This window comes from Ursus arctos, unplaced genomic scaffold, assembly GCF_023065955.2.
Source record: "Ursus arctos isolate Adak ecotype North America unplaced genomic scaffold, UrsArc2.0 scaffold_10, whole genome shotgun sequence".
In the NCBI taxonomy this organism is placed as follows: Eukaryota; Metazoa; Chordata; class Mammalia; order Carnivora; family Ursidae; genus Ursus; species Ursus arctos.
Window position 1 is genome coordinate 35,528,051 of NW_026622764.1, and position 22,610 is coordinate 35,550,660.

The following is a 22,610-nucleotide window of genomic DNA, read 5'->3' on the forward strand; positions in this document are numbered from 1 at the left end:
ATCATATTAGCCTACTACTTCTGCTTTATATTGCATAAAGTGAGTGTGTACATCAATTGACCAAATTGATGAGGGAAACGACGGCAGAAGAAAAATTATGAAATTTCCTTACCACCTACAGCCCGTTGACATGTCCTGGAAACAGGCAGAGTGACATTCCTCTAGGGACTCAACTGCCTCAATGTTAATACCTTGCTAAGGGCAAAAGGCAATCCTAGCCTGATGCCCCCCTACCAGGATCCTGTAAGTCTACTTTAACATATAAAAATTCCTTTGGAAACTTCCTTTCTCTCTAAACGCCCCCCTCCCCCAAAGATACCTGTTGGCAATCATCCCCCAAGCATATGGGCCATTGATATACATCTGAAGAGTCTCATGACTAAGGTTTTATTAGACGGTAATGAATGACCTTTCCCAACAATAGCTAGCCCCCTCAAGGTCCTGCAAACCTTGCTTCCAAAATTCTTTAGAGACTTACGCTATCCCTAACCCTCTCCCAACTTGAGGTTATATAATGGGCCACTCCTCATGACCCCGGAGCAGCTCTTTCTGCCCACGGGTCCTGTCACCGTGCTTTAATAAACCACCATTTTGCACCAAAGACGTCTCAAGAATTCTTTCCTGGTAGTCTGCTCCGGATTCCACCCACCAAACCTCACCGATATCCCACAACCTCATCATTTGTTAAGTTTCTCCCAGATACTGGGATAAGAGAATAAGAATAGAAGCTTTAGTGCAATCTCCTGAAAAATAGCTGGCTACTCAAAGAGTGTAAGGAGTTTAAATTATTAATTACATTATGTATGGTTTGAAGAAACCAGCAAGTCTCTGTATAAAATAAAAATTTGCAACCAAACAGCTAAAATCTGTGATAATAATTCTAAAAGAATTAACATTTGAACGCAAGCTAAAATATAATATTTAAATATCTAGGGTTTTACACTTCTAGATTAAAATGTTTCTATAAAAAATTTAAGATTTTGCAGCTTTGGGGAATTCTTTTAACCATGTCCATGTCACTCGTTAAACCCATACAAAGTGTTTTTAGTATTTAAAAAGAGATGAAAATTAAGTATAAATAAGAGAAATGAGAATTAAAATTAATATTTTAGGCATGAAGGGGAACAGAATTTGCCACCCCAAAATATTCCTCTTGGGCATAAGGATTATCTCGAGCTGGATATTTTTTAAGAAACAGCAGACAGAGGAAAAGCTCTGAAAACAGTTTAAGATACCTTTTCTTAAGGGACATTTACATTTATATGGAAAATCTCCACTTGTAAGAATGTTTCCACCTTTGTAACTGGAAGAGGAGGTTCACTAAAGCTCTAGAAACTTTTAAGAAGGCAACAACCTAAATCTACCTAACAACCTTGTTTACTTTGCTTTTCTTGATAGTCTCCCATAACTGGCTCCCCACCCCCAACATGTCCTTTTACCCTTTGCTGGTGGTGGTATTTAAGGTGGTGTCTTAGGCCATTTTGGAGAGTTAAGTGCTCAACATGATAACTGCACTCCCTAATCCCCACACCCTATTAAACACATTCCCTCCCTGCTTCCTGTACTCCTCCACTCCCTCCCCCCTCTGGTAACCATCAGTTTGTTCTCTATAAATAAGGGTCTGTTTCTTGATCTTTCTCTCTCTTTTTATTCCCTTTCCTTGGTTGTTTTGTTTCTTAAACTCTACATATGAATGAAATCATATGATATTTGTCTTTCTCTGTCTGAATTATTGTGCTTAGCATAATACTCTCTAGCTCCATCCATGTCATTGCAAATGACAAGATTTCACTATTGTTTATGTCTGAATAATATTCCATTTTATATATACCACATCTCTTTATCCATTCATCAGTCAATGGACACTTGGGCTGCTTCTGTAATTTGGCTATTGTAAATAATGCTGCTATAAACATAGGGGTGAGTGTATCTCTTTGAATTAGTGTTTTTGTATTCTTTAGGTAAATAACAAATGGTGCAATTGCTGGGTTATAGGGTAGTTCTATTTTTAACTTTTTGAGGAATCTCCATATTGTTTTCCAGAGTGACTCCACCAGTTTGCATTCCCACCAATAGTGCAGGAGTGTTCTTTTTTCTCCACATCCTCACCAATACCTATTGTTTATTGTGATGTTGATTTCAGCCATTCTGACAGGTGTGAGGTGAGATCTCATTGTACTTTTCACTCGTATTTCCCTGATGATGAGTGATGTCCAGCATCTTTTCATGTGTCTGTTAGCCATCTGTAGGTCTTCTTTGGAGAAATGTCTGTTCATGTCTTCTGCCCATTTTTAATTGGACTAGTTTTTTGGGTGTTGAGTTTTAGAAGTTCTTTATATATTTTGGGTACTAACCCTTTAATGGATATGTCATTTGCAAGTATCTTCCCCCATTTCGTAGGCTGCCTTTTAGTTTTGTTGATTATTTCCTTTGCTGTGCAGAAGCTTTTTATTTTGATGAAATCCCAATAGTGCTTTTGTTTCCCTTGCCTCTATTACCTCATATTTTCAAGATAAACAGCAACTAATTCTCAAGTAAGAGGACTGGATAGAACCATTTGTCATACATAGTTCATCCTAACTTTACTGGGTAATTGGGATGAGCATCGGTGTTACTTAGTTTTATGGGGGGGGGGCATACTTCAGGATGTAGAGATAGGGCTGCTGTCTTCCCTGATTACATTTCAAAGAGACGGCCCTCAGTGAAGGAGGACTTCAACTGCCTCCATTTTAATCTCAAACTTTCTAGTTGGGTTCCTCTTTCCAGCTTGTCTCTTGGTTCAGACAGAAGAGGCTGAGGGCAAAGCATCTTCTGATGGGATCCGAAACTATCCTCTCAAGGAAGCTAGCCTGAGCCAGCAAGACCCTGCCTGTGACTGACTCCAACACAAAGATGGATTTGACTTTCACTGCACGTTCCCACCCACTTTTGCTTCACAGTTTCCTTATGTAAACTGAAAGTATTTTCAGCATTTTGGAGACTGTCTTTGAGATGCAAGCCCCTGTCTTCCTGGTGTTGGCCTCAATGAAATACATGTCTTTCTTTTTCACCACCACTTCTTTTTCTGCCTTTGGATTTTGTCAGCAGTGACTGGCTGGCTGAACCTGGTCTGGAGCAAGGTACTCCTGCATCCCTGCGCGAGGGCTACACCAGGTCCTTGAGAAAAACATTTCTACGTCAAAAGTTGACAAAGACCTATCCAGTTTTTGAAAACATTTACATATAACTCAAAGAGAGGAGAAAGTACTCAGAATTACATGTTTTCTAAAGTAAATGTTCTGAGAAAGAGGAGGGGAGGAAAAATCTCTTCCCTCATTTCAAACAGAGAATTAAACCTCTCCGTTTTCATTTGTTATTTGTCCTTAAAATTGATATTAGTGTATTTTTCCTCCAGTTGTTTTTCTAACTTCAGATTTGCCCTTTTTCTCTCTGAGGTCAGGGGGAGGCAATGATCTATGTTGGGGTCTGCAAACTAGGGCCACAGGCCAAATGCAGCCCACCGTTTGTGTGTCTTTAAATGATTGAAAAAAAAATCAGAAAATAATATTTCATGACACACAAAAATTATGCAAAGCACACATTCTGGTGTCTATAAATAGTGTTATTAAGACACTGCCATGTCTCCTCTACCAGTCACTGTAGCTGCTTTCTAGCTACACAGCAGTTAGTTGCAAGAGAGACCATATAACCACAAAACCTAAAATATTTACTCTCTGTACCTTTACAGAAAAAAATTGCTGACACCTGGTCTGGGTCCTTACTAATCAGATAATAGTCCCTGAACAAGCAACTTTACTACTACCAGGAGCTTGTTAGAAATGCTAAATCTGGGACCCATCCAAAGCTGCTGAGATCCCACTTTTTAACAAAGTATCCAATGTGACTTGTTAAACTTTGAGAGACACCAATGGAAGTAATATTTCTCTGCAAATTTTATTTCCCTCTCTGGTTTTCTCAATGAAGGTATCAAGTAGGGAGTCAGCAATCCTGCTCAGCTCTCATATTTAATCCATGTACTCCAGTATAAATTTTATCAGGAATAACAGTAAAGTTTTAGTTCTCAACTGCTTTCCCTTTGTCTTATTTTTTAACTGGTTCCGAAACTAGATGAGGAAGGGCGCTGCTTATTGGATTACTCCCAAAACCCAGCAGAGAAATAGTAGTAAGCTAGCTGAAATGGGGTATATGATAAGCAGAGAGCTCTAATTATGAGAAGCTGCAATTTTTACAAAGGAAGATACAAGAGAAAGTAGATCATATGTTTATATTATACTCGTTATTTTATAATCTGTTTCAGTCTTATTGAGACTGGAGAGGAGAGTAGTCCCTGGTTTCAGGCAGCCAAATTTCTGGCTTATAATCAATCAGAGTGATTCTTACTGACCTCAATTCTCTTGCGATGGTAAGTTTAGTTTGCTTGGGAACTAATACCCAGCTATGCTTAGAGAGGCATACCTGTTCCTCTGCCTACCGAGGAACTTGTATTTTCAAATGAGACTTAGAATTCTTATATTGGTGATGGAGAAAATCAAACCCACAGCGGCAATGCCTTTTGCATTAAACGGAGAGATAAAATTAAAAGGTTTGTATTGTTAAAAGGTAAACCGAGGCATGCTAAACATCTTAAGAGTGAACTGAACAAAAATAGATTCCACTGTGGTAGGGCCAAACCAGAAGTGGTTAAAAGCACTCCACCTAAAGAAGTCAGGGGAAAGACTTACATAAAGGGGCAGAAGTAAAGGAAATTACTTGATTGGCTATAGTTTAAAGCTTTGTTGGCTGTTTGAGAGTGGTTGTTCTTAGCACTCTGATTTCATAACCTAGAGCCATTTACAGGCTTATATTTTGATTTGCTTAGGTAGGCCACTACCGCATTCGAGCCAACTCAGTCTAATGGACTCCTTGTCTAACTAACTTAATAGTATTTATAGATTTTGATGTGTTAGAAATTCATCATAATTGACTTAAGATCCTAGTAAATAATATTAACATTAAGGAAGTAATATTGATTTCAGATTTTAAATTTTATGTGGAAGGATAAAAGAAAATGTGACAAAGTTTATAAACAATATTTGAATTTTAAAAAATTAAATCACTGAATCTATTACTTTAATACATTTATTAGAATTGACCAATGTTTTTAAAGCTTTTTGTCTAAGGAGAAATACTTGACAAACTTAAAACACAAGCATTATTATATTCATGAATGTAGATTAAAGTGTCGGAGGGAATTTAAATAAGCTGAAAATGGGACTGATCATTTAAGGGAATTTAATAGGCTTAAATCTATAAAAGCACATATTAATCAAGGGCCCCCTTAAAAAGGATTGTTACTATTTTGTAGATTTACAACTAAATTACCAAGACTTTGAAAGTTCAATTTAGAAACTTAAGGAAAATATTGTTTATTGACATAATTATTTTTAAGAGTTGATATTTATTCTATGAAGAAAACAACCACTAATAGTATTTTTCGAATACAAAGCACACTCATTTAAAAACAAAAATATTGTTCATGTTTATAAAATACTTTCATACGTATTACTAACTCATCGTTACCTCAATCTTCAAAATAACAGTTTCTTTAGAATTATGCTCTATCCATCATAGAACTAGGAATAGAATTTCATAGTACAGCCATAAAAATTCATTTTATTAAATAATACTTATGAGAAAATAAGTATTTGCTCACATTGGCTCAAATTACCTAACTTATGGATACTGTATTACTTACAGTAAGAAATGTACAATGTTCTTATTTTATACAGATAATATTATACTCATTATAACTTAATATTTTTGTGTAACATAAATGTATTTCTATTCTACTGCATTTTTCCCTATCTTAGGACCAATCACCTTTGCTATTTAAGATATTTGAACATAAATTTAAATAAGTCTATTTCCCCTAGTAATAATTCAGAAAGTTAAGATACAACTGCCTGGAAATTCATAGTTGTTATATCTTTATCCTTCAAGCCCATACACAAAAAATGTTGAAGTCCTTTTAAAAATAATATATATTTAAAAGCTTATATTTCTTCAAATGTTCAAAACCTGTTCCTTTCCCTCACTTCTATTACCAGCTATAAATGATGTACAATAATTGGCTGATACAAATGGCATATTTAGATTCTAACTGGCATAGAAGATGCTTACAGGGAATTTATTTTTAATTTAGATGTTTGAAAAGGGGAATTATATTAAAACTGGTTTGATGTCAATTAAAAAATTAAGAGAATTCTTAAGGACTGTAGGAAACTGGCCATGAAGTCTACACTTAGGGGAATAGCTAAATTGCATGTCCAAGCACTGCTTTGATTGATTTTTACTCTGATCTTCTCACCAAATTACATTCGCAAAAGTAACCATGGAGACTAAAAGCTTGACTACTGAATTGAACTAGCAAAGTAATAACAAAGAGTGTAGTAAAAGGAAAGTAAAGGTGTTTTCAGAGTCAAAAAGGTGCCTTATTTTAACATATAATACACTACATTATTTTTCTAAATCCTAGGAAATTAAGAGTATCTACTTATTCTCCGGAGGAGTAGGAACAGAGAAGCAGATTAACAAGTCAACAAAATGTTTATGTGTTGATGCCTAGTCTAATATTCTACGCATTTGTTGCTTATCAAATGGTTTAGGGTATAGAAGTACATTTCTTTAAAAAATATCTCACATTCCTAGATCTACATTCACAATCAGAATTAATCAGATCTATGGTCATTAAAGACATTATTTTAGTGGTTGAAAAACTTTTTGGACTAAAGCTATTATTCATATATTATGCTATAAATTTAAACAGAACACCAATCAAAACAAGCAAGAATTTTCAGAAAAATCTCAATTCTTCAATGGACTTGAATTATGCAAGCATACAGAAATTACAAATCTAGGTTAAAATGAATAAACTATTCTTTAATTTATAGGGTGAAGATAAGTTAAATGTAATACCTTCATAGTGCAATATATTCATCTGTCAAATATTCACTAATGACCTTCTATAATGCCAGGAATCCAAATTCCTGTTGGAAGCATAATTTTAAACAACAAATGGTTCTTTATATCCAGCACCGTGAGAAGAAAGGCACGTATAAGCAAATAATACCCTGAACAAGTGCTATGATAGATTTAAGTACCAGACGTAAAAGAAGTTGATCAGGGAATATCAAATTGCTTGGGGAGATGAAGAAAAATTTACCCAAGAAACTCTTATTTGTGAGGATCTGAAGTATTCTTGAAGCGAGATGTAGAAAGCAATTATGTTCTTTCTCTAACCACTTCCCACTTGTCCCCCTGCATACCTAATACTGCTAAATCTAGGCAGGAGGAAGGTGTTTCTGGTCCTTTCTTCAGAGGCTCAGAAATAAATCTCAAACTGTTTTCTAATGAATCCTTAGGAAATGGAAACTGATTACTCTCCTTGAATTCCTATGTTAACAATGTTAAGCAGCTTTAATTTGGAAAATTTTAGGGTGCCTTTCTCTCTTGTGTAAGGCCTCAAGAAAAAGAATTATTATATGTATTTCTCAATCGACTATTCTTTCTTTGGAACTATAAATTATGGATAAGAATCCAAATAGCAGGAATTACTGAGTGAACTTCCATTTTACTGGTTTAATTCAGATACATATTTTTTTGTCTTATATTTACAGTAAATTCGATAATATACATAACATTTCCTTAAACATTCTGGAAATATTCTTAGTGGTTAAGAGGTTATATTTTGGGTTCGGATCACACGGGCTGTCTAGGCTCTGTCTTTTTCCAGTTATGTGAGTAAGGCAAATTACCTAACTTCTTTGTTCCTGACTTTCCTCACTGTCAGTATACAGAGAGGATTGTGAAAATTATTTAAACCACTTAGCCCAATGCCTAACCCTTAGAAAATCCTTGACAAAGGTTAATAAAGAAAACAAAACAAATAAAAGGCCCCCTGTGAGAGTGCCCGGGGGGCTCAGTCAGTTAAGTGTCCACCTCTGGATTTCGGCACAGGTCATGATCTCGGGGTTGTGAGATTGAGCCTGGTGTTAGGCTTCATGCCGGGCATTGAGTCTGCTTAAGATTCTTTCTCTCCCTCTGACCACCCCATCTCTCTGTCTCCCTCTCTAAAGAAAAAGAAACAGAAAAAGAAAAAGAAAAGGTCCTTTGAACTGTGGTAACACTATGCATGGTAAACGTTTAAAGAGAAAATCAAAAGATTGTTTACTACTAGACAACCACTTTAAAAGAAGCAATTATATGAATACATTTTTCATAAAGTTCATTTATTTTCTCTGAGAAATGTACACCTATTAACAAGATCTAGGTTAATATTAGCACTAGCTCTGAATCAAAAACAAACAAACAAAAAACCATTTTAAAAAATAACTAAATAACTAGATCAGCAAGTAATTTCATACATCATGAAAACAATCCTGTTTGTAGTAGGGTCAGGGAAAAAAGGAAAAACTCCCTAATTCAAAGAGAAAAAAGAAAATTGTCAAAAAAATTAAAATACAGTTATAAATATACAAAAATTATCATTCCTGTCAAACTCTTCCTAATGTCCATTTGCCACATTCTATTCACTTTATTAATCAAATAAATCTTGTGAAAGACCAAATTACATAGATGATTTTATTCAGGCTGTTGTAATAGAAGGAATATTCTTTTTTTTTTTTAACATTTTATTTATTTATTTGACAGAGAGAGAGCAGGAGCAGGGGGAGTGGCAGAGGGAGAGGGAGAAGCAGACTCCCCGCTGAGCAGGGAGCCTGATGTGGGGCTCGATCCCAGGACCCTGAGATCGTGACCTGAGCCCAAGGCAGATGCTTAACTGACTAAGCCACCCAGGCGCCCCAGGAATGTTCTTTAATGAAGTCATTTCAAAAGACTAGGAGGAAAAAGTGGGGTTCATTATGGAAACAAGGGGGTTATGAAGAAGGATGAGAGTCAGTCCTATTTGAAGGCTGGAGGTGTTTAATTCTTGGAATATGCCACAAAAGTCACATCTTTGCAGTTAGCCTTTTCTCGGAACACAAGAGGGGAGGGGAAGGTCTCTCAACAAGCTTTCCAGGAAGATAGGGCTCAGATAAAGTCAACATTGTTAGTCCCTTATTTATTCAATATTAATATGACTCAATGTTGAACAATTCAGAGACAATCTTGAACCTCCTGAATAGAGTGGATGAAAGGTGAACTGGAATAGGTAAGTTAAGCTTCCAGAGGCAGGGATGCAATAGCTTTATAGTCAGTATCAGAAAACCAGAACTATTACTATACCAGTGGGTGAACACAGGATCACAAGCATCAAACCTCATATACTATCTGTAAGGTATAGTCCACAGGTCTAATATATCAGATATATATGAAATATATATATATATATATTTTTTTTTTTGCAAGGGTGGGCATTGTCGTTAAAATATTTTAGTTAATTCACAAAATTTAAACACATAGAATTTGATGAGTGAAAGCCCATTTCTAACACTCATTCCTTTACAGTCTTCCTTCCTATACTGAACTCACAACAAGATTTCTTCTATTCAAATCTCTTATTTTAATATGGTAGAGAAAAAAAAAGATGAAAAAGTTAAGATGATTTCCCTAAATTATTAGGCATTAAATGAGCTCTTATATTTTAAACTCCAACAGCAGTCTGGAAACAGCTATAATGTTGACAGACTAGATACAGTTTTTATTTTCCAAATTTTCTCTTTTTGAATACCATAGGTTTTCTAAGTTCTTTTTTTATTTCCAATGTCACCCTGATGTTTCTTAGGGAGCTCTTCAAAAGGGATAGCAAGCTAGAGATCCCTGTTAACAACTGCCATGTTGGTATTTGCAATGGTGCAGACTGTCACTAATATTTTCAGTTTAAAATATAAATTAGTTGTATAATGTTTATTAGGAAACTGATAATCCTCTCAGATTCCTAAAGTTCTTTTATAAAAAGGCATAGTAATTGCCTGAGAGTAATTGAAGTGTTAATGCCTGCCAACATTATAGCTGTATTTCAGTTAAAAAAAAAATTCAATGTTACATCTCCCAGTATTCACTATCTACCTAACAGTAGCATAAATATAATCTCTGAAGGGGTTGAGGACACATTACCCCAAAATATGGCACCTTCATACATTAAATATTTTAAGCTGAAGGATTTGAGAAAATGGCGGATGCAGGAAGGTCACTCTGACCTTCTCTCCTAGCCCCTTGTCCTTCTGAAACAGGTCATAAAACCCTCAAGTGAGGGTGCCTTCCCCATCCATACCTAGAGGAAAGGAGTATACTTATTCATGAAGAATCTCAATAAACAGACTGAACTTGCTAAAGTTCAGTCTCCTACTCCTCAAGCTATCATATTCCTTCACAGCTAAACCTAGCATAAAAGTACACAGGTCTAAGTGTTTCATCAGCTTTTCATTTCCTTAGGAAGGCTCCCATGTCATGAAAAACTTATATATTAAATAAATTTGTTTGCTTTTCTCCTGTTAATCTGTCTTCACCAATGTTCAGATCTAGCCACAGACCCTAGAGGATCAAGGGAAAGCTTTTCCTTCTCTATATTTTCATTTCCGGTTCATCAAAATATTTTTATCTTGTTATTGTTGCTGGTTTATTATTATTTTACTATTTACTATATAGTTTTGCTTTATTTTCCTTCCTTTTTTTCCTCTGTTCTCACATAAACTTATTCACTTGAGAGCCATATAAAGATTATTTTAATTTTATTTTTTTATTTATTAGAGAGAGAGAGAGAGAGAATGAGCAAGGAGGAGAGACAGAGAGGCAGACTCCCCACTGAGCAGGGAGCCCCACCTGGGGCTTGATCCCAGGACCCTGGGATTATGACCTGAGCTAAAGGCAGCCACTTAACAGACTGAGCCACCCAGGTGCCCCACTTGAGAGCCATAAAAAATAGGAGTAAGCTTCTATCTGTAAAATGGGGTTATTACTCTTTAATATGACTTAATATAATACCTGAAAGAAAATAAGTACATAATAAAGATTAGTCATTACCTGTATTATACACATTGAATAACTACAATTACATTATTTAACTTTTAACCACATTTTATTTCTCTCTACTCCTTTCAAAAATATCTCAGGTATAGGGTGCCTGGGTGGCTCAGTTGGTTAAGTGACTGCCTTCAGCTCAGTCATGGTCTTGGGGTCATGGGATTAGGACTGCATTGGGCTCCCTGCTCAGCAGGGAGTCTGCTTCTCCCTCTCCCTCTGCCCCTACCTCCCACTTGTTCTCTCTCTCTCTCTCTCAAATAAATAAATAAAATCTTTTAAATATATATATATGTATATATATATAGATATGTATATATCTATATATATATCTATATCATGGAACAATATATCACTACTGTTTTTGTTTATATGAGAAACATCACCATTTTACTTGTTTTGAGAACTGTAATTTAATTATATTTAATTATATTTATACCTCTTACTTAAATGTTATTTACCCTCAAGAATTACATTCTCTCCATATCTGATTGGAAAAGACATCCAATTCCCCCTAATAACTGAGCCATGGTTTATCTTTCAGTGGCAGTAGGTAATAATATAACAGTCTTTCTCACCCTCTCTCTTTTTTTGGTCTGTATTGTTCATAGTCGGCAGTAAAACTAGAGGCTGGAGTACCCATTAAGTTGTATATTTGATAGACTTTATAAAGCAATCTTCAATAGCAAATAAGAAAAAAAAAACAAAATTGAGCAATAAATAAAAGAACAAAATTGAAATGAATTGCACATTGGCCGGAAAATCATGAAGACAAGGAATAAGAACATTCTGCGGTTTGTGAAGCACGCATCACCTGCTTTTCTTTTCTTTTTTTGTAAAGGCTATTGGGGGGGATAATATTTTTTGTAGAAGAATGGTAATTATTAGATTTAAGTTTTATTTCCTTTTTTTGCTATGGTATGATACAATAATTTAAATTAACCATTGCCCTATTTAAACTTCTTCCTGTGTGAAATCACACTACCACCATACACCAGTAAAAGCTATAGAAAATACAACAGTTTTCATTCCTGCTTCTTTCTCTCTCTCCCTCCTGTCCTTTTTCTATCCCTCCCTCCCTCCAGTCCCTCACTTCCCCCACCCTCCTCTCTCTGTTCTTCAGCTATTACATTTCACTTCTTCTAGAAAAATGTTTTTACCTTGAACTCTATCCATTTGGGTTATTCAAGAACTGTCATTTATATCGACTTTTTCTTGACCAAAGTTAACTTTTTCAGTGGTAGATATTTCTCCACAATTGGACCTATCATTATACACTCATGTCATGAACTTTGATGATCCCAGGACCAAGATTTTAGCACAAAACACTCTTACTATTTCTATTAGAGTCTCAAGACTCACACAGGTACTTGGGACTCCTCCTATCTAGGTTTCGGAACATGTTTGGTGCAGGTAATATAATTCCATGAGTAGCTAGAGTGGGTTCCTGATTATCATTCAGGGCTAATAGAAACTGAGAGCAGACACAGAATGACTTCATACCTTCATACAGAAAAATTTTAAGCTCTTCAGATAAAGCACGTCCTCCATTATTCATGAATGGAAATAATAATTACACACACATGCATACACACATAAACATAATAAATGTTGCCTAAGCAGTCTCAAATTATCTGTGATAAGGATTCCTATTAATCTTTTCTTGTCTAATGCAGATGAATACTTCTGTAAAATACAATAAAAACATCACATCAATGTTAACTGTTCTATAAGTTTCTAAAGTTTATTTTCTATTTCTGTACTTGACTTGTTAAAGACTTGTAACAAATAATTTATAGCATATTACATTGACCTGAACATCTCTATTCCCACAAAATGTCACTGTATCTAATTGAGATTATATTTTAGTGGAAGCAGCAAAATCAGAGTGTCATAAGCCAGAGATGATAAGAGTATATTTCTATTTTATATAAAGTCTGAAGGTATGTAAGCCAGGTATGGCAGCTCTGTATCATGGAGTCCCAAGATACCCAGGCTTCTTCCATTCCATTGTGGATATACTTGGGCTCTATTGGTTTTCCATTTGAGGAACCTGGGGGCTTTAGCACTTCGTCATCAGATAATAACAAGAAAGCGCTCATGTGAGCTATTGAAATTCCAAGCCCCTGACATATATATAGCACTTCTGTCTCTAACTTATTAGCCAAAATTCAGTTTCAGGGCCACACTTAACTACAGGAAAGTGTTTGAGATGAAATCTTTATCCTGGGGAGTCTGACTAACTAAAAAGAGATACAGGATAGGGAAGAAACTGCAAGCTATAAGTATACTTCAAGCTCTTTGCATAGGTACAATTTAGTGTTTAAATGAGTTCCCAACAATAACACATTTGATTCATTACTTAAAAAAAATTCTATCTGAGGTTTATTTGCCCTCCAAAACTTTTTGAAGTGGTAGAGAACTATTTTTTCCCCAAAACTGGAAGTACTGGAGCTCAGTTTCTGCTCATACTCTATCTATTCCAGGAAATAAAATGCAGATTTAATTTTAAACAGTTCAATGACCCTCTCTATTAGATATGAGTGATAAAGTTCATTTCACTGCCTCCGTGACTTTGACATCACTGGACAATCATATCCTCAATAGTGTCATTTACAAAGGAGAACAAAGGAGGATCTATATTATTATCATTTTAACTTGACAAAAGCATATCACTTCTGGGATGGATTAAGTACTCGCATGGCAAATTTCATGGTCACTTTTGATATTTCAGGATGAACTTTTATAACATATGCCCTTTGAAGAACTAATACAAAAGGATAGTGCTTAAACACATCTGGAGGACTTTTTTCCTAATAAAATTTATGAAATTACAGTTGCCTAAAGTCATTATCAATGTAATTTGCTAATCCAAGAGAGCCACTGTGAAGAACAGAAGACTCACATTAATTTTAAGATACATGAAGATTAGATTTCTTTTGGACTTTTGGTAACAAGTCACATACAAATTTTGGCTTCCTGCCCAAAATTTCTTTCTTCCCCAGTGCCCAGATTAAGAACAAAAAAAAAAAAAAAAAAAAAAAAAAAAAAAAAGAAAGAAAGAAAGAAAGAAAGAATGAAAGGAAGGAAGGAAGAAAGAGTGATGGCTTGGATTAGGATATATTAGAGGGCACTGTTTAGATTACATTCTGAGGATTGGACATTAAATGGGATAAGTATATATGTACTAAAAGAAATATGAATTTACAGCATGTTTATTTCCCTAAGATTAGCATAATGCTTTAAATATGCATTTTCTTACATTGTGACCTTAAGGTTTGAGTTCTGTTTGCAGTTCAGACAGAAGTAATTCAATAGTTTAGGTAAGAGATGATTATATCTTGCATGAGGTTAGTGATGGTGAAGATGGAACAGATGTGAATAAATTAGAGCATCCAACAAAGGACTTAGTGATGGATTCTATTTATAGGGGAGAGGTAAAAAGAGTGATGCCTAGGTTTCTAAGCTGGTGGAACTTAATGGATATTGGTACCATTCACTGAGATAGGGAGAACTGAAAGAGAACCATACTTTGAAATCAGTGTTGTGCACAATTTCAGAATGGGTGCAACAGAAAGCATTATTATCTGACACAATTACAAAGTGTGTTCTTAGAGTAGAAAGAAACCTTAGAAGTGATCTAGTCTATCATCTTAAATAATGACAGCTATACTATTTCTGCTTGGATGTCTCAAGTGATAATGTCCTCTTGGCTTTATAAACACAGAATCATACTTTTTAAATAGGCATCATTATTCTGATATTCTTCTTATGCTCAGACAACATCTGTCCCTTTGTAGAAGATAATAGCAATTTTGAAAGTAAAGTAGAGTTCTGTAAGGCTTTCTCTACCTATTCAAAAAGATCTTGACACTTCTTAATGAAATATTTATTGCTTAGAATGGCAAACCTGTTCCCCTGCCTACCGAGGAAGTTGTATTTTAAAATGAGAAAAAATTAGAACCAATATACAGATGATGGAGACAATCAAACCCACAAAAGAAATGCCTTTTTTTAAAAAATTAAACTGAGGTATACAATGAATGGGTTTGTATGGTTAAAAGATAAAGTGAGTATATTAAACATTTTATGGCTTATTTAAGCAAAAATCAATTTGAATGGGGCAATGCCTAACCAGAGGTGGTTAGGAATGCTCCACTGACTGGAGCCACCTATGGGCTCCCCAAATATGTAGCAGAAGTCATTGCATATATACCTGATCATTCTATACATGCGGTAGTTTATGCTCTTTCAACTTAATTACAGTTTGTTGATTTTTAAAACAGCCATGGATGCTTGCTTGTTTTTTGAATAATATCATACCCCAAAAGCCATAGACACCAAGATCTTGAGGGAAAATAAATCTAAATACTAAGGATATTATTGAGACTGATGTTATTCTTTTTTTAAGAAACAGGTACTTAATATTTGTTTGTGTAGAATATTTTATGTAATATATGTTGTCAGAAAGTGTGAAGTGTCTGAGACTTTACCCTACTTGCAAGAAAACAAGTTAGTGTATGTAATTTCATGTATATTCCAGCAGCAGTACCAGATTGCAGAGAAACAGGCCATACACTTCTCACACCCAAAACACCAGCCTGGGTAGGATCTTGTGCCAGTTCTTTGAGTCCCAATCCTTACTGGAACAAACAGTGTCATAGTGTTGGAGATGTCACACTGGAACACACAGTGTCACAGTTCTGGAGGCTGAGAAGTCCACGATCAAGGCACCAACGGATCTAGCGTCTGGTGAGAGCCCACTTCCTAGTTCATAGACAGCTATCTTCTTGCTGTGTCTTCACATGATCGAAGTGGGGAGGGAGCCCTTTGAGGCCTCTTTATAGGGCACTATCCCATTAATGAGGGCTCTACCCTCATGACCTAATCACCCCCAAAGGCTCTGCCTCCTAAAACAATCACATTGGTGTTAGGATTTCAACAAACAAATTTTGGGGGACACAATCAGCCAATTGCCCACAGTGAGAATGAGGTATTATTTGGGTATGCAGTAGATTATATCAGAGGAGAGTTCCTCCAAAATTATAACACTAAGTGCTTATATTGGGCAGCTGGTATTCCATCCCATTAACCCTATGGGAGAAAAAGACTTTATTTTAATATAAAATGTCAAAGTGTCTTGTGATCTGAGGAGGGGGAAGGTCCCTTGGTTTGTTACACTGAAGTCTAATCAGATGTCTCTCAAGGGATGGTGTAAATCTTCAGGAAGATGAGGGGAATTTTTAATATCCTGAAATGTGTCTAGGGAGTGAAATGTTCTATTATTCCTTTCCTATGAAGACCTGAAACATACAGGACAAAAGAAAAAGAAAAAGACAACCCAGAGAAATCCAGGAAGAACTGGCATTATGCTTATACTAGAATCAACTAAGATTCTCATAGGTGCACAGGGTTTCTGAATGTAACAATGGCTCCTAATACTTCTCAAGGTCTCATCATGGTAAATCAAGACCCTGTCATCAAGACCATTCTTAGTGAATCTGTCATGGAGCTTCAGGCTCTTAATGAAGTAGATGATGAAGAATAAGAAGGAACTGTTAACAACCAGTCAGAAGAAAGCAAGAATGAATTGGATAACTCTAAACTCTCAAACAGGAATGCAGACATGTTTCCCCACCAACTAAAGGAAAATAATTCTAAGTTAATTAATAAACTGTGGATTGATATTCAGCAGAAAATAGCTACACAGTCACAAATAACAACCCCTCCAGGAACTCTTATCATCTGCCCCCTACATCAGGGTGAATAAAAAGCTGACTCTCAATGCTACCAATGCTGTCAAGAGAACCCACACCAGGCTTCAATCTGAAGAATCTACTGAGACACTAGACTCAAGCTATATTGTGGGAAAAGTGTTAAACTCAAGGAAGCCAAAACAGTTGTTAAATAAAGTGAAAGGAAAACTGGATTTGGACGATCTTTCCAAGCAGAAGAAAACCATGTTAGCAGCCAGTACAGCCTTCACAGACTTTTCAAATAGCAATAAATTCAGGCTGGATGCCTTCAAACACATGATAAATGAAGTGGAATACTAAATGGAAGACTAGGAATGGTGGACAGGATGTGAGGTCAAGGGACCACAGAGTAGTCAGTCTTACAGGTTTCACTCTATCACTGGTGAGCTCTCTCTATTGCCTGGTTTGGTACCTAAAAGAAAGTGGGCTCCAGCTGCATAAAGTAGAGATAAGGCAGCAACTGAAACAAGTGTTAGGTGATCATCGAGAGCTCACTGATGCATTTACAGGAGAAATTCTTCTTACAGAAGAAAATACTGCTACCCAGGCAAGACTTCTGCAGTACATGGCCACACCAGATAAGCAACTTATATCACTCCCACATGCCATGAAGAACTGTCCTTTGATAAATAGGAACAAGAAAATCAGGCATCAGAAAGGGGATCCATGAGCAGGAAAATTATAGATAAATCAGAGGGCCCTGCTGTAAATACTAATGTCTCCACGCCATTGATGTTCAGAAGGGGAGAAGTGGTTGAGTTCCCACAGGAAAACTTGTCTGTTAAACTATCTCAGGTACCAAACTCCCCAGATGTTGTGAATCTGGCCAACAATTTTCCAGCACAGATATTTGAGCCTGGCAGCTCAAATAACACCACCAAGGCAGAAGATCAACTCAGAATTCTCTCCCTTGCAGGATGTATTAAGGAGGACTGCTCAAACTTGTGCTGCTCCATGAATTCCTCCAATTATGGAAGTGATTGAGAAGGAACAAAACTGAGAAAAGAAGACCTTACCTACTGGTGCAGACAATCAGAATTCAAACAAAGAGAGTTATCTCTTCATACTCAGTGGTGGAGGGTCTCTCACATGGGAGAAGATCTGGAGAACAAAGCCCAGTCTCCTTTTGTTAACCTCTTGAAGTCCTCTGCAGTTTCACTCAAACACTCAGCAGGTCAAAACCCCCAATTTCTCAGAAGAGCCCCCAGTACTGGGAGATGGGCAATAGCTTAAAACAAATGAGGCATCAATACAAAGAAAGGATATCATGCCCGAATTGCTGGGTTGACAATGCAGAATTCAGCTATCAAGGCACATCAGAATAAGAATATTGGGCCAGAGGAAGAGCAAAGGGGATGGACTTCAGGAATTAAAGAAAGACAAGTCATGCAAGTGACATGACTGCTACTTTTGCAGCAACACAATCTCTAACACCAAGCAGCATGGAGGAACAGATTGCAGAAATGAATCAGCACAGTATGGATGCTCATGGAAAACTCTTGCAGAGCAGCAGACACTTGCTGGTTTGAATCTTTCCTCTCCACCAGTATCACCCATTCTGTCACCTCTTGGAACATGGACTGAAGGAGGAAAGAGGACAACTGAAGTACCAATTACATGAGCAGAATCCCCTGAAAGTTCAAAATATACTACTGTCTCTCCGACCAGTAGGATAAATATAAGATCTTCAGGGGCTACTAGGAATTCTTGTTCTCCATTAAATGCTACCTCAGGAACTGGGTGATGCACACCTCTTAATCCAAGAGCAAAGACTGAGAAACAAAATGAAGAAGGCTGGTTTGTTCTTTCTACCCACTTGTCATAAATGAAGTTAGTTGTACAGAGTTTGTTAGTAATATATCCTTGAGCTTCCACCCCCTTTTCCCTGCCCCTGCTTTCAAACTTTCATGTCCTTCTTTTAAATAAAACTTTTAGATCTCTTACAAAGATCTTATGACTTAAGAGGGGTAAGAGCAGGTGGGATCCTGGTATAAGAAGGTGGTGGTATATAATATGAACTTTGTGTTCATTTAGGAATAATTGGCTTTATTTATCGTAATAAATAAAGAGCCGTGGAGGTGTTTGTAAGGGGATAAAGAATATGGTAATTTAATATACATTTTCAAAAGGTTACTATGGCTTATGTTTATCAAAATAGAAATAAACCTGCCAATATAAATGTATCTTCCAGTATCAATTCAAGCAAAGAGTAGCCCATAGAGAAGTAAAAAGTTAAGTGCAGACTTCTTATGTAACTAGTATTTCATGACTTATGATATCATATAAATATTATGATAGGCAGAATTCTGAGATAGCCTTAAGATGCCTAAATTCTACTGTGGTGCTGTACAGGCTACTCTCCTCTTGAGGAAAGGAATAATTTGTAAATATGATGAGATAAGACTCTCCTGATTAGTTTATTAATCAGATAACTTAATCAAAAGGAAGATTATGGAAGTAAGCTTGTACTAATCAAGTGTGCCCTTTAAAGGGTCTTGTCCTTCTGAATTTAGGGAGATTTTAATGTGAAAGCAAAGGAGGAAGGCATATATCAAGGATCTGAGAGTGCCACCTGGGAGCTAGGAACAGCCCAGATTTGACAGCCAGCAGGAAAGGGGGGACTACAGTCAAATAAACATAAGGAACTGAATTCTTCCAATCACCTGAATGAGTTTGGAAGAATATTCAAATCCCAGATGACAATCTCAGTCCCACCCAATACATTCATGTCAGCCTTGTGAGACCTGAGAGGAGGATCCAGCTCATTTGCCCAGACTCCTGACTCACAAAAAAAGTGATAGTATGCGGGTGGTGTTGTAAGCCCCTAAAGCCCCTAAATTTTTGATAATCTGGTATACAGTGTTAGAAAACTCTGTGTGTGTGTGTGTGTGTGTGTGTGTGTGTGTACGCTCATTCTATAATCGATTAAAGCCTTTTTCTTGAATTGCTCTTGACAAACAATAATTGCTGTGTTACAGAACTCCTAACTTCATTGTGAAATTAGGATAAAGTTTTAGTCAAAGTTTTGACAAGGAAGGTTAGTCATGACTATATAAAAATACACTGGTATGATATAATTGCTTGAGTCATTAACATGAAGTTTGAAGTCATGTCACAATTAAGTTAAAAAACAATTCTGAAAATGCTTTTCAACAACTTAGATTTGAAGGGGTTCAAACACATAGCTTGCATGAGGGGTGGATGCAGTGGTGTAGTCATAGGTTAAAGTAACGTTTTTCATCTCAACATTGTCCTCTCCAGATTAACCTCATGTCAGTACAGTGCATAACACCTCACCTGAATGGTTGCAGAGAGTCTTAAATATTTTCTAAGCTGAAAATTAAGTGATTTGAAAACTCTAAATCCAATATATTAAAACAGAGAAATCACGGTGGTTGGCAGTTAAATCAGTCTGCATGGACAATCATTTCATTACTAATTGTATTTTTAACCTATGTATGCAATTTAAGTTCCTTACCAGATGTCTACAGGTTTTTCGCAAATGTTTAAATATCAAAATGAAGTTTCAACCGCTGAATAATACATATAATATATAGTCTTATGGTATAAAATAGCATAATTTTGATATTTAAATAACTGTCCATTTATTTTACCAGCATTACATAGAAGAGAAAACATGGTTAATGATATGTATATATACTCCTTTAAAAAAAAAAGAAATAATGCTTAAGAGATTCATGAAGGTCATGATTTAATGCTAAAGACAAATAAATTGGTTGGTGCTATTATTTTATTATATTAATTGTGCTATTAATATATTATAATTGAAAAACCCATTTTATTCCAAAATGTATAGAACATGAACTATAGAATAGAAGTTCTATCATAAGATCTTGTTAAAAAAAAAAAAAAGACTCAAGTTAAATTAGCATAATCTGTTTGGGCAGTAAAGATTTTAACGTTCCCATTTAGGTAAGGCAAAACAAGGCTTGAGAGGTAAATATATTGACCAAGATCATATAGTCAGTAAGCAGCTAAATCTGTTCATATCCAAGACTTAATTCTTATAATCATCCTACTTCTACAGCAGCCCACGTAACCAATGAATGTGAACTTTTGACATACGAGGAAATTATTGATGTAAATATTTTAAAAAAAAAGTTTCTATTGACTTTGTATGAATGGTTGAAGTAAAACATGTACTTCTAGCTTATTACTTCATTACAATTTTAAATGAGAAATCAAGTGAAAAAAACAGACAGCAGAAAAACGAAGCATTATTTAATTTGTCAATGTACAAATATTTTCACTAAAGTGTCTGCAAAGTAGTTGTACAATACTAGGTCTTCTCTCAGAATAAAATGAAGATTTGACTGACAAACAATACAGCCTTAATTTTTTAAGTGAATTGGGTTTTCTGAGTACTTGATGTTTTGTCTGTAGAGGATCAATGAATCTCCTTTTTTTTCCTAGATGTAAACAGTTGAATTAGAAAGCGTGCTTCTCTTTTTCAGTCCATTATAAAGCCTAACACAGTAGCCAGTCAATGTCAATTTGTGTGTTAACATTTCCAGTTAGGTTCCCAGGAATCAGAAAAAAGAACAGCATGGGAACTAGGAGCCAGGACCTGCTCTTTAAGTGATGTTTCAGAAGAAAAGAGTCATGTGCCTGTTGTTAGCTCTTCTGAGGGTACCAAGCAGAGGAGAAGTCTTTAACAAACTGAATTTTAAATGAACGTCGATCTCTTTGTAGAAACAGAAACAGCATTTCTTGAAAAGGAAACAATCAGGCAATTAATTCTGGATAAGTAATTTTTGGTATCAGAAAGGAAGAAAATCAGACTAGCTTGTCAGTTTAAAGTAAGGATGACAGGAAAATAGTTAGGGAGATGCAAATCATTTCATCCATCTAAAATGTTGATTTGTCAGAATGAGAAAATATCACTATTGAATGTGTCTATATTAAGATTGAAATTTGACATTCTAAATGAGAAAAAAAAACCCATATTAATAGTATTTTTAAAATCTCCTTTAGCCAATTTGATGACCTTATGTAAATTGAATTTGTGAATAATTTAGCTTTCCAAAATGTATTCACAGGAGCATATATTTCAATTGATTTTTTATAGGTGTTGAAACGTTTCTGTAGGATATTGAATATAAACATTTAGATTAACAGGTTTTTTTTAAGATTTATTTAAAGAGAGAGAGAGCACGAGAAAAAGCATGAGCAAGGGGAGGGGCAGAGGGAGAGGAAGAAATAATCTCAAGCAGACTCCCCACTGAGCTTGGAGCCCAATGCTGCTCCAGCCCAGGACCCCGAGATCATGACCTGAGCTGAAATCAAGAGTCAGCCGCTTAACTGACTGAGCCATCAGGCACCCCTAGATTTAGTTTTATTTGATGCAAGATACCCTGCTGTCTTTAATATACTAATATGTGCTATAAATCTCTAAGATTAGGATAGATTGTTCAGTATTTCCTCAGTAATTTTCCTGTTTTATCATTCATTCATTCACTCACTCAGCAAAACTTTTTTTCAGTGTCTTCCAGACACTGTTCTAAGCACTAGGAATATAGCAATGAATAAAACAGAAAAAACTTCCCACCTTCAGTGATTTTGCATTCTAACTGAACATCTTGTGGGTATAACGTCTTTGAAAAATGCTGACAAAATATATACATATTGTTTCAGAATTTAATAGGGTAATAGGTAACACTTGTCTGAAGTAGAGTAACAATATGGTTTGGATATTTTCTTAGCAGAGAACTTGAGACTATTTGATGCCACTTTGAGAATACCTATTCAAGGAGTAAAGCCGTTCAACATATACAATCGATAAAATTAGAAGATAAAAGGCCAATAACCATAATTATCGCTTGAGAAGTCAAACGG

At 35.7% G+C, this 22,610-nt stretch overlaps 1 pseudogene; it reads left to right on the top strand.

Moving 5' to 3' along the window:
- Nucleotides 1-12,398: 12,398 nt before the first annotated feature.
- Nucleotides 12,399-18,579, top strand: LOC113251117 (spindle and centriole-associated protein 1-like; annotated as a pseudogene).
- The last annotated feature ends 4,031 nt before the right edge of the window (nucleotides 18,580-22,610 follow it).